The sequence below is a fragment of the Procambarus clarkii genome, chromosome 13 (genome assembly GCF_040958095.1).
Source record: "Procambarus clarkii isolate CNS0578487 chromosome 13, FALCON_Pclarkii_2.0, whole genome shotgun sequence".
Taxonomy (NCBI): Eukaryota; Metazoa; Arthropoda; class Malacostraca; order Decapoda; family Cambaridae; genus Procambarus; species Procambarus clarkii.
In genome coordinates this window covers 11,833,139-11,849,755 of record NC_091162.1, presented here as the reverse complement: position 1 = coordinate 11,849,755, position 16,617 = coordinate 11,833,139, and the positions used below count along the sequence as shown (strand labels likewise).

At 44.8% G+C, this 16,617-nt stretch overlaps 1 protein-coding gene across 2 annotated transcripts in view; it reads right to left on the bottom strand.

The window, feature by feature from the left end:
* The window catches only part of LOC123757202 (uncharacterized), a 41,158-nt gene extending 27,050 nt beyond the window's left edge, over positions 1 to 14,108 (bottom strand). For both annotated transcript variants that reach the window (XM_045740670.2, XM_069323634.1), the window contains exon 1: positions 13,719 to 14,108. The gene's annotated coding sequence lies outside the window, so the exon portion shown is untranslated. The remainder of the gene's footprint in view (positions 1 to 13,718) is intronic.
* Between the last annotated feature and the right edge of the window lie 2,509 nt (positions 14,109 to 16,617).

The following is a 16,617-nucleotide window of genomic DNA, read 5'->3' as shown; positions in this document are numbered from 1 at the left end:
ACAACAAGAAAATCACAAACCAGCCACAGATGCTATTGTTAGCGTGTTACCGTGCCCCGCAGGCCTTGAATGTGGGACACGTGTGCGCACGCAACCACACGCACACACACACAGGATGCATAAAACGCACACACATTGTGGCCAGCACTTCGCAATTTGTATTCACCTAGTTGTGCTTGCGGGGGTTGAGCTTTGCTATTTCGGCCCGCCTCTCAACTGTCAATCAACTGTTACTGCTATTTTTTTTCCACACCACACACCCCAGGAAGCAGCCCGTGACAGCTGACTAACTCCCAGGTACCTATTTTACTCCTAGGTAACAGGGGCATTAGGGTAAAAGAAACTCTGCCCATTGTTTCTCGTGACTGCATTGAGAGTGGTGAACACAATTGGGATGGGTGGGAGCAAGACTGGGTAGGACTATGGAGTGATTAATTAAGATTACTAGAGTGAATGTGGTGGAGAGAGATAAACAGTAGCTTCCCTTTGCACTCTGGAACCTGGGACCAGATTCCCGAAGCAGTTACCCCAAGCCCTTACGAACCTGTACATCTTTTCTCAATCTTTAGCGGCTTTGTTTACAATTATTAAACAGTTAATGAGCTCCGAAGCACCAGGAGGCTGTTTATAACAATAACAACAGTTAATTGGCAAGTTTTCATGCTTGTAAACTGTTTAATAAATGTAACCAAAGCCGTCAAAGATTGACGAAAGATGTACACGTTCGTAAGTGCTTGCGTAACTGCTTCGTGAATCTGGCCCCTGGAGTCCCCAGTTGACAGTCTGTTACACCGTCTACGATACAGAGGGTACTAATAATGTCAGTCATTATGATCATCGAAGATTCGAATTCAGGTCTCAAAAGAATTAGCGTGTTATCCTACCGACCACTCCATGGACGCTCGCAAAAAGGGAAATAAATCATAGGAGAGAAGAACGAATCCAGCTTTAAAACAACCATTCAGTTACCTGGTTGATGGGGTTCTGGGAGTTGTTCTACGCCCCAAGCCCAGCCCGAAGCCAGGCTAGACTTGTGAGAGTTTGGTCCACTAGGCTGGTTCTTTAAAGGTTCAACCACCAAATCCCACAACAGCACACTGCTGACAGTAATCCCCCCCCCTCTCCCCCATATACCCAAATTGCATCTGCCTTTACGCAACACACCCACCTGTTCTAGACAGGCCAACACCTGCCCCATGTAAGCAGTGCGGCAACAAGAGTGGTTGCCTAATTGCTTTTAGAGGTGAATCTCGACCATATGTTATTGTCGCATGTTGCCATCTCTTTGAGAAATGAGGACACGTTGTTTGCCAGATTACCTTCAATTGCCTTTATTAAATGCTACGGGTATATTTATTTAATAAGGATACAGGTAGGCCCACTTGTGAGCAGGTGTAATTGAAATATAGAAAAATTTAAAAGTTACAACAGGAGGCACAGAATAACAACTTACACCAGCACAAACTTTTACACAATAATAGTACTATTAACTTGTTTTATTATTATTATATCATATACATCTATATATATATATTTTATAAAATCAGCAACCTCGGTCACCACTGATTCTTCAGTAGTGATCAAGCTTACTGGAGACGATCCTTGACCTGGTTGGTAATTATTTTGATTGTAATCCGCCGTTAGGCTATGCTCGTCCAAGCTCCGGCCCATCCAAGGTGTTGTCATGTAATAATTTGGTGTACTGTTAGGCCCAGGGTAGGTTAGGTGTTTAGGTTCTGCTAGCAATTATTTGTATTTGTGAACATTTACAGTGGTGCGATTCGAACACAGAAAGAGAGCAAACTGTATGATCTAGACAATTTCGAACGTCATCAGTTGAGTCGCGTGCAGCGTTTCTCGTTCATAAACAGTAGTAGTTTGGCGGGTGAACAATTGAGCATTTGGCCAGTGTTGATGAGGACGGGCTCAGCATTTGACCATTATTTATGCTCTTCCAGAGAAACAGGTCAGCGACTGGAACTCCTTGGACGCTTGGCTTGTGTGTGTATGAACGACCGAGTCTTGAAGCCGCGGAGGCCGCATTCTCACGGGAAATTCGCTCCTAATGAATTTTTCCCTTACGAGTGTCTACCCACCATTGCCGCCAGACCTGTGCCGAGTGCAGTGCTCCGTCGTTCACGAAAGCTGAAGAAAGATGAACAAATTAATTCGATTATGAAGTTGGACAGATTAATCGCTTAATTTGGTAGGAAGACGTGATATCGACTTCAATCGTCATTTTGCGTATGAATGAACATGCGATTTTTGCAAATCGGTTTACTACTTTGTAACAAAATATATAAAACAAGTAAAAACATATGATTCACGTGGTAATTCTTGGCAGCAAAATCATTATAACAGTTCTCAGTTTAATTTTATGGTGATCAGAGTGATTATTGAGACCTGAGGCTATTGGAGAACCAAAATTGTCTTCTAAAATGATTAAAAAAAGACAAGTTCTTGCGTCAACGAATTATCATTACACTCAATATACCAATTAAATTTTCACCGCACATAACTGCTTCATTAGTAATTATCACTGCAAGTAATTACCAAATGTCACTGAATATATTAGCGTCTCAGCACTACCAAATGCTATTTGAAATAAATCCATAAAGGTCAAGCCTATTCCGCCATATATATCCTACAGGATACTTGTAAACTCTAAAGCTTTAAATCAACACCAAGATGCTACAATTGAACCCAAACAGACAGGATTGGATTCCCCACCGGCAGACTAGAGGAACCAGCGGCCTGGAACCTCCACACTCATGGTCTGGATCACACTGGAAAATGACCACGAGGCTGCTGGAAAGTAGCAGACTCCTTCTCACCCTATAATCATACGCCTGGCACCTCCAGCTCGACATCTTGGGCGTAAAATATGGCGTACGACACAGTAAATGTGGCGTACGACACAGTAAATGGGGCGTACGTCACAGTAAGTGTGGCGTACGTCACAGTAAGTGTGGCGTACGTCACAGTAAATGTGGCGTACGTCACAGTAAATGTGGCGTACGTCACAGTAAATGTGGCGTACGTCACTGTAAATGGGGCGCATCTTACCGTTGACAACAGAGGGCAATAGCAGATGATATCTGTTAAAATGCGTGAGACACAAAGCTGAAATAAGCGAGACGTTAGGATTTACGTTAAAAATCTTGCTTTATGACATAAATTACTAACAAAAGCACATTAAATGCTGATGAAAGAGGTTGATTGATGAAGATTAAGCCACCCAAGAAGTGGCACGGGCATGAATAGATGAATAGCCGGTAAGAAAAAGATAATTAAGCATCTGTATATACATTAGGCTGCGCTGCTTTACCATCTGACTCAGGTTATATAAGCAAGCTTATATAAGTCATTAAACAACTTACATAAACGATTACTAAATAAGACATTATGTAGAAAATGTTGTGAAAATAACAAAAAAAAAGTGGGCAATTTGGCGAAATTACAAAGGAAAACGAGAAGAGAAAATGTGGCTGACTTTCAACACAAGTGACCACCACTAGGCCCCGGCATCACGCGTACCAACCCTTCCGTGACGATCGCACCGGTGACGGATTTCACTCTCTAAGTGATGGCGGCGACAGATGTTCATGGGTCCACATCTGTGTCTGGCTTTACACGCCGTGATTTTAAAACAAACTTTTCACTTTCCTTGGGTATACGATACATGAGGGATGATCAAGTTAAATAAATGTTTTTAACACATCCTCTTAAAATGAAGGTATTTATATTTGCTGGAAAGCACCAACACGTAGCGATGAACCTATCTACTGATCTTTTATTTTTTAATAAACCATAAATGATTTTGAAGAGAGGGTCAAAATTCTCAAATAAGCTTCAAGCACTGTTTAAAGTTTTTTTTTTAAGACCTGTACTATGGTCAACGTTCACATGGGTTTTTGTAAATTGTATAAAAACGAGGGGATAATGAAGCACTTTAAAACAAACTTGGAGACGCATCTTATAAAAGTGCATAGCAAAACCAAATAATATTTGAGTTAACAGGGTTAGAAAGGTTTTGATAACGAAATCCCCGTCTGACGGAGGCTCGTGGTCACTAGGTACCTATGGGGGCGTTCTCAGCCTATCCTCAAGCGCGCCAGTGTGGAGGAAGTAGTACAATGTCACAGCTCCTGATGCCGGCAGGTCTTCGCTACATGTTATTTACCTGCTATATATGTGTCATTGGGTGTCCAGAGATGCGTCGTTTGTTCCACAGTAACCCTGCACTCGACGGCCGGACCTCCACAACGCAGCAGTGTGACAGGATGAACAACTCAGCGGGTTTTCTTCCTTTTGAGGGAGTGTTGTACATGCTGCTATGGCGGCGTGTCCACTCACAAGGTGAGTGGCGCTGCCCAATAAACTCGCCCCTCGGGGCAAAATCTAAAACGCAGCAGTCACCGCGTTTTCCTAACCCCATTCTCTAGATTCCAGTCACAGTTCGTCTTCCTCATTTTGATATTGCGCGCCAGTTCTGGTACAGTTCAAACCGATCTGGAACAGTTATGGCACAGCTCCGGAACAGTTCTGGTGCAATTCTGGTAGTTCATGAAGAGTTCTGGTACAGTTCTCACACGCCGATTGCTTCAGCACAGTTCCCACAATTCTACCAAATGATCCGTCAGATTAGGTATTGTGTACACACCACTGTGGAGGCAAGAGACCAGTGTTCAGAGACCATGTATACAGCACCCCTCCCCCCCGCCCCTCCCTACTCAAAATAAGTCAAAATTAAAAAGGTCTACAAAGGCGACTTGAACCGGACTAATGTAAACGCTTCAGCTCAGGGAAGAGGTTCGCCAGCTGATAGTTAACACAGTTTGATAGTTAATACAGTTTGATAGTTAATACAGTTTGATAGTTAATACAGTTTGTTAAATGTCCCATGCACGCATGGGACATTTACACGAATTTACACGAAATTTTATTTGTGTATTTTCTCACTCATACAAGACCCCAATAGTAACTTACCTGACTTGTTAGGTAATATGTTCACGCAGAGTCCTCGTAGCCCCTACCTGTAGGCTACCCCTAACAGCCTTGGTATCCTACCCCCCCCCCCCACCACTCACATACACCACACCTGCTTAAACACCCAAATCAGTCTTGGTGGTCTCCGCCCCTTATCATTCGGACGGGGTGTGGAGATGGCGTCATTCTAATGACGGTCTCGCTTCATGCAGGTCTGCGTTCAATCCCAGACCGTCCAATGTTTGGGCACCATTCCTTCTCCCGGTCCCATCCCATATCTTTATCGGGACCCCTTCCCAGTGCTATATAGTCGTAATGGCTTGGCGCTGTCCGCTGATAATTCCCTCCCTCCCTCCTACAACATCTGCGCGGGAAACCACATTTCCACGCCACAGACTGAAACAAAAAACTTACCTAAGGATCCCTGGATACCAATCGACTTGAGAATGGTCCAGGACGGACCGAAACGTCGTCCCTTCAACTTCGTGTGTGGTCTGGTCAACATCCCTGGATACTCCCCACTAATACCCACCCACCACATTTTCCTTACAGCCTACCCTTCCCCATTTTCCTTGGGAACTGCCTCGACCACTATACTGTTATCACGTCTGGTGTCGCTCCCCCCCCCCCCTCCCCGCTTCCTTTAACACGTCGTGACCTTTCAACTGTGCCACATTTTCTCCTAAATACACCATCGTAATTGTACCACCTTACACACCACTTCATGCCTCCACTTCCCTGCCCCTCTCCTACCCACCACTACACCCCGCTACACGATCCTACACTGCACACACTACACTTTTTCTGAGAGAGTATGTATCTTGAGGTTATCTTGAGATGATTTCGGGGCTTTTTAGTGTCCCCGCGGCCCGGTCCTCGACAAGAGTTGTTACATTCTTGTACAGCCACTAGTACGCGTAGCGTTTCGGGCAGGTCCCTGGAATACAATCCCCGCCGCGAAGAATCGTTGTTACAACCAAGTACACATTTTACTGTTGCGTTAAACAGAGGCTACAGTTAAGGATTTGCGCCCAGTAAATCCTCCCCGGCCAGGATACGAACCCATGACAAAGTGCTCGCGGAACGCCAGGAAAGTGTCTTACCACTACACCACGGAGACTTTAATCTTCACCTCATTAAACTTCAGTATAGTTCCTTACACTCCCAACATTCCACTACACCCTTAAACCTCTTATCCTCCCAACAAATAACTACAACGGATACAAAATAACTATCCACCATTACCATTACTCGACTCCGCTATCCTACAAACTGCTACACTTAATTCTGGCACTGCTACACTTTGTTACAACACGCTATTTAATCCTGAACACACCTCGTCTCCTTATAAGAAGTTACACACAATTTCACAGTTGGTGTCTAGACTAGAACACTGACCAATACTGAGCCTTTTAGGCGAACCTTTACGTAGACAAGACTTATGTTACTCGAGTAACACTAACATGAGTGACAACTTAATAACACTTGAGTAACATCTGAGTGACACCTGAATGACAACTTTCTCTGCCCTCCCATGTCGGGTTAAACTCGTCTGGCTATTTTTACGAGGCGAAAGTCAGATCATAATAATTAGCAACACTGCAGGCGATGTGTGTGTGTGTGTGTGTGTGTGTGTGTGTGTGTGTGTGTGTGTGTTGTAGGCCTACACAGACAGCCATTTTGCCCATATGTGACAGCTTCTGTTTATATTCATTCATACTCTTGTTACAAATGTCTAACCTAAGCTTGAAACACTCCAGTGATCCCGTCATTATGGTACACGGTAATAATTTGTCCCAGAGATCAACCCCCCCCCCCCCAGGCTCCCTCCTGTACACGTATATATACACATCTGGCCCCGGGGCCTGTGCCAGCGCGCCTGTGTGTGCTTTAAACTACTAATGACTGCTACATTACCTCTTCCACAGTACCGTTACCTGCAAGATGCGGTCATAGCGGCTTAAGATATGGAGAGGGAGGTTTGTGAGGCCCCTGAGGCCTGGTCCCACGCTCTGATGCGCGCCTTAACACGCCGCCGCCGCCCAAAATATGCGCCAGCGACGTAAAGTCAATGTTGAATTGACGCCACTAACGTATCTTTGGCCCTCTGCGGACCTGCTATGATGGTGGCCACCGTGACGACGGTGACCACGACAGTACCACCGATAACAAAATTGTTGGCTTCAACACCATCATCATCACCACCATCACCATCACCTTATGCAGACGATGAGTGACAATAATGTGGCTGAAGATGAGACGGTGACCACACCAGAAGATGCAGAGACGAATAATAACGGTCCAGGACGGACCGGAAAATGACTTGATAATGGTCCAGGAGGAAAAAAGCACTGAAGGCGACACTAGGAGGCTGGTGGTCACGTGGAGGGTGACCACTGTACACAGGACCTCCACTGGGACCATCACACCCCCCCCTCCCTCGACACCACCCCCCCAACACTTCAAACATACATGAATTACCTATTTTACCCACCATCAATTACATTCATGAGAAACATGTTATCTTGAGGTTATCTTGAGATGATTTTGGGGCTAAGTGTCCTCGCGGCCCGGTCCTCGACCAGGCCTCCACCCCCAGGAACCAGCCCGTAGCAGCTGTCTAACTCCCAGGTACCTATTTAGTGCCAGGTAACAGGGGCATCAGGGTGAAAGAAACATTTTACCCATTTGTCTCCACCGGGGATCGAACCCGGAACCTCAGGACTACGAATCCGAAGCGCTGTCCACCCAGCTGTGAGGCGCCCTTACCTACCCCTCCAATCATGGCTTTATCAACATACCTCTCACTCCCAGCGTAGTACACACAAGACAATCATGGCTTTATCAACATACCTCTCACTCCCAGCGTAGTACACACAAGACAATCATGGCTTTATCAACATACCTCTCACTCCCAGCGTAGTACACACAAGACAATCATGGCTTTATCAACATACCTCTCACTCACTCCCAGCGTAGTACACACAAGACAATCATGGCTTTATCAACATACCTCTCACTCCCAGCGTAGTACACACAAGACAATCATGGCTTTATCAACATACCTCTCACTCCCAGCGTAGTACACACAAGACAATCATGGCTTTATCAACATACCTCTCACTCCCAGCGTAGTACACACAAGACAATCATGGCTTCATCAACATACCTCTCACTCCCAGCGTAGTACACACAAGACAATCATGGCTTTATCAACATACCTCTCACTCCCAGCGTAGTACACACAAGACAATCATGGCTTCATCAACATACCTCTCACTCCCAGCGTAGTACACACAAGACAATCATGGCTTTATCAACATACCTCTCACTCCCAGCGTAGTACACACAAGACAATCATGGCTTCATCAACATACCTCTCACTCCCAGCGTAGTACACACAAGACAATCATGGCTTTATCAACATACCTCTCACTCCCAGCGTAGTACACACAAGACAATCATGGCTTTATCAACATACCTCTCACTCCCAGCGTAGTACACACAAGACAATCATGGCTTTATCAACATACCTCTCACTCCCAGCGTAGTACACACAAGACAATCATGGCTTTATCAACATACCTCTCACTCCCAGCGTAGTACACACAAGACAATCATGGCTTTATCAACATACCTCTCACTCCCAGCGTAGTACACACAAGACAATCATGGCTTTATCAACATACCACTCACTCCCAGCGTAGTACACACAAGACAATCATGGCTTTATCAACATACCTCTCACTCCCAGCGTAGTACACACAAGACAATCATGGCTTTATCAACATACCTCTCACTCCCAGCGTAGTACACACAAGACAATCATGGCTTTATCAACATACCTCTCACTCCCAGCGTAGTACACACAAGACAATCATGGCTTTATCAACATACCTCTCACTCCCAGCGTAGTACACACAAGACAATCATGGCTTTATCAACATACCTCTCACTCCCAGCGTAGTACACACAAGACAATCATGGCTTTATCAACATACCACTCACTCCCAGCGTAGTACACACAAGACAATCATGGCTTTATCAACATACCTCTCACTCCCAGCGTAGTACACACAAGACAATCATGGCTTTATCAACATACCTCTCACTCCCAGCGTAGTACACACAAGACAATCATGGCTTTATCAACATACCTCTCACTCCCAGCGTAGTACACACAAGACAATCATGGCTTTATCAACATACCTCTCACTCCCAGCGTAGTACACACAAGACAATCATGGCTTCATCAACATACCTCTCACTCCCAGCGTAGTACACACAAGACAATCATGGCTTTATCAACATACCTCTCACTCCCAGCGTAGTACACACAAGACAATCATGGCTTCATCAACATACCTCTCACTCCCAGCGTAGTACACACAAGACAATCATGGCTTTATCAACATACCTCTCACTCCCAGCGTAGTACACACAAGACAATCATGGCTTTATCAACATACCTCTCACTCCCAGCGTAGTACACACAAGACAATCATGGCTTTATCAACATACCTCTCACTCCCAGCGTAGTACACACAAGACAAAAAAGAAGCGCCTTTTGTGGAATTTTCCACAAAAAGGAAAATTAATCTACAGAAAACATAAAACCCAAACAAGAGAGAAACGGGAGAAGAAGAGCCCAGAGAAACAGAAGACAACTAGCACTAGCCTGCTGGTCTACGCTAAGGTACAAAGCTAGACGCCTTCCATCCGCCGCGCCAGAGAAAGCTAGACATTATGACCTTAGCTGACACAGAAAGCTAACAGAGAAAGCCGGTGACACAGGACCTCCCAGCTGGCAATACTACCGCCAGCTAACACTACCTTACGTCTCAAGCTATCATGAAGGTGCTGGTACTCTTTCTACGGGCTCACCATAGCCCGTGCTACTTAGAACTTTTTGTTCCAAGTAGCAAATCTTAAACAACATGGTACTCTTTACCCTGGAGTAGTGACCAACCAACACGTACGAGCGTACACGGATAGAGACGACAGTCACCGCCTACCATGGTCAGTGAAATTGCTAAATTCCTGAGAGCCGACGTACTTGAAGCTAGGTAATGGGAGGGGGCGAGGAAATGAGTGGGTTGGGGGTGGGAGGGGAGAAGTGGGTTGGGGGTGAGAGTAAGGGAGGGGAGGTGTTGGGGTGGGCAGTGGTCAACATCGCGCTACACGTCCACCGTTTTTTTGTTTGTTATAGATTCAGCTACTCTGAACAAGTTCCAAGTAGCACGGGCTATGGTGAGCCCGTAGTGGACTTACCTGGCACAGGAGCGGTGCTGTGTGCATGGCCATCAACCACTGAAGTAAATGTCCACTTACACTGCCTCCGGTGCACTCGCAACCAATAAAATACTTGCTACAATGCCCATCAAAGTGGTACTCTTTAATACATTTACTTGGGGCTACAATACCGCCTTCTAACACCCCTTAAGAGAATGATAACACACATACCATCCACCCTGAAGCTACAAAGCCCCCCAAACAACCATCCAATTGATAACCTCCCAAACAAACCCTCCAAGGGGCTGATATCCTCCCTACAACCCTCCAAGGGGCTGATATCCTCCCTACAACCTCTCACACACATCAAAACGTCCGAAAACTCATCAAAAGGCTTCACATTTCCCCAAAGCGAGTACATGAGGCAGCCAAACTTCCCTAAACATTCATCAAAAGCTTCCAAAAACAAAAAACACAGCACCCTTTATTCTAGGGGTTCTAAAAACTCCATTAAACAATCTAGAGTACTATATAATGAATTATAACTTGGATTATTTATTATATCTAAGAAAAACTAAATTGTTGGCAAAACAATTATCAACTGTGTGTGTCATTGTTAGACATGTGACCTTGACACTGCCCCTGTCAGGTGACCTTGACACGGCCCCCTGTCAGGTGACGCTTGACAGGGAATGTGACGTCACAAGTATGTGTAAACACAACATAGGAGGGAGATATGAGGAGAAAGTCAATAATTATTACATACCACATGGAAGGAACACAAGGGGCAGGACAGGATATGAATGTAGATAGGGCAGAATGGATGATTAGCGCTCATCCACTTGCACCATCGGGAATCGAACGTCGACCCTGCAAGCAGCGAGGACGTCGCTGTACTGACTAGGCTATGTAGTTGAACCCATTACATAGTTAAGGTAGACGAAGCATAACTCTCCTTACCAAGAATAATCGTTCTTTGCAGGCGATGAGTCACAATAACGTGGCTAAAGTATGTTGACCAGACCACACACTAGAAGGTGAAGGGACGACGACGTTTCGGTCCGTCCTGGACCATTTTCAAGTCGATTGTGACTTGAGAATCGACTTGAGAATGGTCCAGGACGGACCGAAACGTCGCCGTCCCTTCACCTTCTAGTGTGTGGTCTGGTCAACAATCGCTCTTTAATAAGCTGCAATATATTGTCTTCTGGGGAAAAGGCGAGATATTGCTTTCATTTTGGTACCTATTAAACTATTACAAATTATCTTAAAACGCAATCTGGACGTTTTATATATATAAAACCCCTATTTTCATTTTAGTGTCAGAAGCGTTCTTCTTACCCAATAAGTCGCATGTCTTACGGATTTTTAACAAATCCGCTAAAAATGCGACGGATCTGTAATGACAGCACCTTAGCATTGACGTTTTCTGTGCATCGGCCTCGATAAGTTTGGTGGGATGATTGGGTGACGCTGTGAACGCTCCAGAGGACGGACTGGATTGGGTTCGAACGTTTCTGTTTAGGCAAAACAGTTGCCTTTTTGTACGGATTAGCAAGTGGAGAGACCGCGGTGAACTATCTGGCTGCCTCTGGAAAACTATCTTAAACGCTTGTAACTCAAACCAGTTGGAAAATGGTAAATCATTTTCAGTTAGTACGTCCCGACCATGTGAGCTCGTCGGTAAAGTGATAACCTCGCATCTTGCTGGGTCGGGGTTCGATCCCCGATGGTCTAAAGTGGCTGGGTACCATTCCTTCATCCCGTCCTCGTCTCTCTTCCAAGTGGCTCACACTGACTTGGCATTCGCTCCTTTCAATTGCTTTACCTTCTTATCAAAACAACTTCTGAACACAAGCTCCTACACAGGGAAGATAAATCTCTGAATGTTAGTTCGACAGAAATAACATTTTCAATATATATCGCCCCTAAAGCATCACAACACACTCAAGTGTGTCTCAGATGTTGGCCAAAAGCAAACCCATGTAAACCAGACGAGTCTCCGGCCTAGCAACGAGGATCCCAGTCATAGGAAGAGTATGGGGGAGGCTTCCAAACCCGCGCGGCCCTCACCTCCAAGCCTATTAGCGCTTTCAAGACATCCTGTGCAGGTGTGCTCACACCTGCACAGGTATTGTTAGAGGCATAGCGAGCTCGCCTGATAATTAACCTACCCTGTCACTAGTGTTCCAGGCGACTCAGCTCCTGCATCTTTCCCCCCATCGACTGAGGCGTTCCTTTAGGTTTTAATACTCTCCTCCACTCTGGTATCATTAGTCACTAAAGGTGATAAATTCATCTTAAATGCCAGACTATCAACCTTAATGCTGACCCCCCCCCCTTACCCCCTACACTACATTCTTCACTCATCATTCCTCTGCAGCACACTCATCCCACTTTGCATATAAATTGTCTCTAATCTGAACTCTGGTCTACTTTAGCGATATCTGCAACCTACATCAATGTCAGTCAAACCCCCGTTTCTGTACAAATGCCTAATGCGTGCTTAGTACAAAGCTTGAAAAGTTATATTTAGATTTTCACTCCTCTTATGAAAATACATGGCCTTAAAAATCACCGAAATTATCCTGGATAATTATTATCCCGGACAACGTTTTCTGGAGGGAGTGGGAAGAGCGGGGGAGAGGTATAGTAGGCAGGGAAGGAGGCAGATAGGGGGGAGGGTGAAATGAGGAGGAAGGGGTGGGGGAAAGAGGGTGGATGAGAAGGGGGAGGGGGAAGAGGGTGAAATAAGAAGGGGAGGGGGTGGGGAAAGTGGGTGAAATGGGAAAGGGAAAGGGGTGGGGGAAGAGGGTGATATGAGGAGAGGGAGGGGGGAAAAGGGTGACATGGGGAGGGGGAAGAGTGAAATGAGGAGGGGGGTGGGAAAGAGGGTGAAATGAGGAGAGGGAAGGGGGGGGGAAGAGTGTGAAATGAGAAGGGGTGAGGGAGAGGGGGGAAAAGGGTTGGAGTGGGAAGGAGGCTGAAGAAAAGGGAGGTAAGAGAAGGGGGGAGGGAGGGGGGGGGGGTGAGGGAAATGAGTTACCAAATACTTTTCAATTTACTATTATCTTGCCGATAATTTAGTTATAACAAACGGGTCAGGTTTTACAAACACATTAATTCCACGCCAAAGTATGTCGCTCATCCGCAAAGCTCTTCTAGAATTTGGCAGCGAACAGCCCCATTATCGGTCTTAACAAGCCAGCGCTTTTTATACACCAGTACTCTCTTGAAAGTTGGCCTCTCTCACAGCTTTCTCCCGGGAGTCGTCATAGTGGCTCTCAGGTCAGCCTACTGTAGGGGGTCCTACAGGGCCAGGTCTTGGGTCCCTCTCAGTAGCTATTCTGAGATGGCTGACCCGCTCTTAATTACACAGTCTACTCTCCGCTATAGGCCTAGGCAGCATCAATCTGAAAGAGGTCAAGAGGCTTCTAACTACCTTACTGGTGGCAAGCACCACACCTGGGGTGTTCTACCACTCTCCTTGAACTTACCTTTAATTGTGGTGTTGTCCTTCTGTCAATAAATACTTCGGATATCCAGACACGGATTTCACTCAAAAATAAGCAATGCTACCCGACACTACGCTCACCTGCCTCTCACACTGGGCCAAACCCTACTGAACTCGTTAGCTCTCATGCATTGAAGTCATTCGTACCTGTGGTGCCAAATTACGCCCAAACTGTCATACGCTATCACCGATATATTAACGTAAAATATGTTCATTTTTTGCAACATTAAACATCAAAACAATAATGACAAATTAGTTCCGAAATTTCAGCTCACGAACTATATAGTTTTATGTATAACCGATATATAGCCCGATGAATTTTAAGGCTTCACTCGTCTGGCAGGTGCGGCGAACAAGTCTTGGCCCCGCCCCCTGCCCCAACAGGCTAACTACACACTCCAGACAGACAAGCAGGTGTGTGTGTGGGGGGGGGGGGGGAGGGATGCCGGACACCACACTATTAGAAGACCTATACCATGTCTTTCCCTTCAGAATTTCCTCCACGAATTCCAATTCCATTGGTGCAATGGAGCAGGAAGTACGATTCAAAGGAATGTGTTCGTTGCAGTTGTCGTACAGCGGACGCGGTGTTAGGAGCGACTAGTTGAGAAGTTTCTCCCGTCTGGAATCTCCCGGCGATCTTGTAATCTGGTAATCTGTGTTGATCTGCCCACAAAATGCACACTCTGGAGAAATTTCTATTGGTAGCGAAAGTAAAATCCATACACAGAGAAACTGACAGTTAATGTGACGCCCGACAGACTCCAAATAAAAAGGATGGAACTAAAAGGATTTCATGTCAGTCACTGTTTCTTTCGTAACAGATCGAAATATGACGGCACTAGCCTCATTTACCCGTCCTATTGTTAAATATGACGGTACTAGCCTCATCTACCCGTCCTATTAGTAAATATGACGGTACTAGCCTCATCTACTCGTCCTATTAGTAAATATGACGGTACTAGCCTGATCTAGCCGCCCTATTGTTAAATATGACGGTACTAGCCTCTTCTAGCCGCCCCATTGTTAAATATGACGGTACTAGCCTCATCTTGTCGTCCCGTTGTTAAAAATGGTCAAGACTAGAGATGAGTCTTCTTGCCCAGTTCTCCATCTTATCCAAAATGTTGATGAATGATGGGGCCAGGCAGCCCCGGAGAGCGGTACATACTCAAGATGGGAGCGGACTTGTGCTTTATATATAAAAGTTTTACAGCTCCTGCTGTCAAGATGTGAGATGCGTCGTAGGGCTGAAGTTATCTGACTGACCTCCAGAATGCATCCTAAACAACAGTCGTTACACTCCTGGTTACCAATATGCCACTAGGTGAAAAGAAACGTACTTAACCACATCTGTCCAGCATGGGGGTCGAACCCGGGATCCCGGATTGTGAGGAGAGAACGCAAACCAACAAGGTTCGTAAAATGGTCAAAAAGAGTCAATGGTATTTTTTAAATTGGCTGGCTGCGCTCCGCTAAGCCTAATCATGCCTAATCTAAGCAACTAAACTTAACCTCACCTAACCTCTAACCTAAATCCTTTCTAATAAACTCATGAACCCGTAAATAAAACATTTTTCTATGTAGGCATATTAAATTTGTTTTACTGCTTCCTCAGCACTTGTAATGTTTTCCATATTTTCCTCCGATAATAAATACAAACAAATACACACAGCATACATACAGACAGAACAAGTTCAAGTATGTTTATTGACAAGAAAAAATACATTCCAAAGGCAAATAGAGTAGCTTACGCTATTTCTACTCCTCAAGACAGGCACAACATCTTGGACCAAATCTAGAGGCGCGGCCCCGCGGTCTCTACAACAATAACATTACCCCCGCGGGTCCCAGCCTACTGTGTAAACACCCCCCAGGCTGGCCAACCTCACGCCGCGCCCGCAACACTCAAAATACTGTATATTATCTAAGGCCGTAAAATGTATCTTAAGAATATTTAAAATGCAGTATTATAATTAAAATGGATAACTGAGTTTCTCTTCATAGACTAAGGCACAAATTTGACCTAAATATGTATTAAACCCTAAAGGAACGATTACAAATGGCGCCAATTACAAACGTTCCGGGGGCGTTGTGACATGTGCTGTTTATTCTAAGCACTTAGAAACTGCACTAGAAGGCGATTATGCGTCATACAATTTTTGTTTACTTCGGAAAAGAAATTGAAGATGATTTATGGAAATTTTCTTTCCTGATAAATTTATCTGTTTAATGTTAATGTGGGGGAAATTCTGTTATTATTGTTTTTACCTAACATGTTAATATTTACTCAAGATACGTTCAGAAATTATCTTCCTGCTCTGGTGATGGGCTTAAGGTCTTTCAGCCCATGAGGATTGTTAAGGTCACTACAAAAGCTTACTGATCAACTACCAAGTATAGTTAATCCTCAACACTTTTTCAGGACAAAAGTAAACTTTCAGTGAGTTTATTCATAAGTATATTCATATTCATAAGTATACACCGAGAAGCTGGGTACACCTCTCAAGTATACATTCTAATAAGAATATTCTCACTAACGAAAGTTCTCTAGATATTTGAAAATATAACACATAACAGTATGATAACTTTGCAAAGGCTAAATAATTGAGAACAATTCAAGTGCAAATGCGATATACTACAGATCCTAAATCCCAACCAATTTAGATATAAAATAACTCGTTTTGTATTACAGTTATTGAGAATATTAGCGAAGATTTACGGCCTATCCAAAGTTATAATCAGTTCCGTCTTGGAGTGAAAGTAGGAATTAAATTAAATAGCTGAGTATTGAGAGAGAGAGAGAGAGAGAGAGAGAGAGAGAGAGAGAGAGAGAGAGAGAGAGAGAGAGAGAGAGAGAGAGAGAGAGAGAGAGAGAGGAA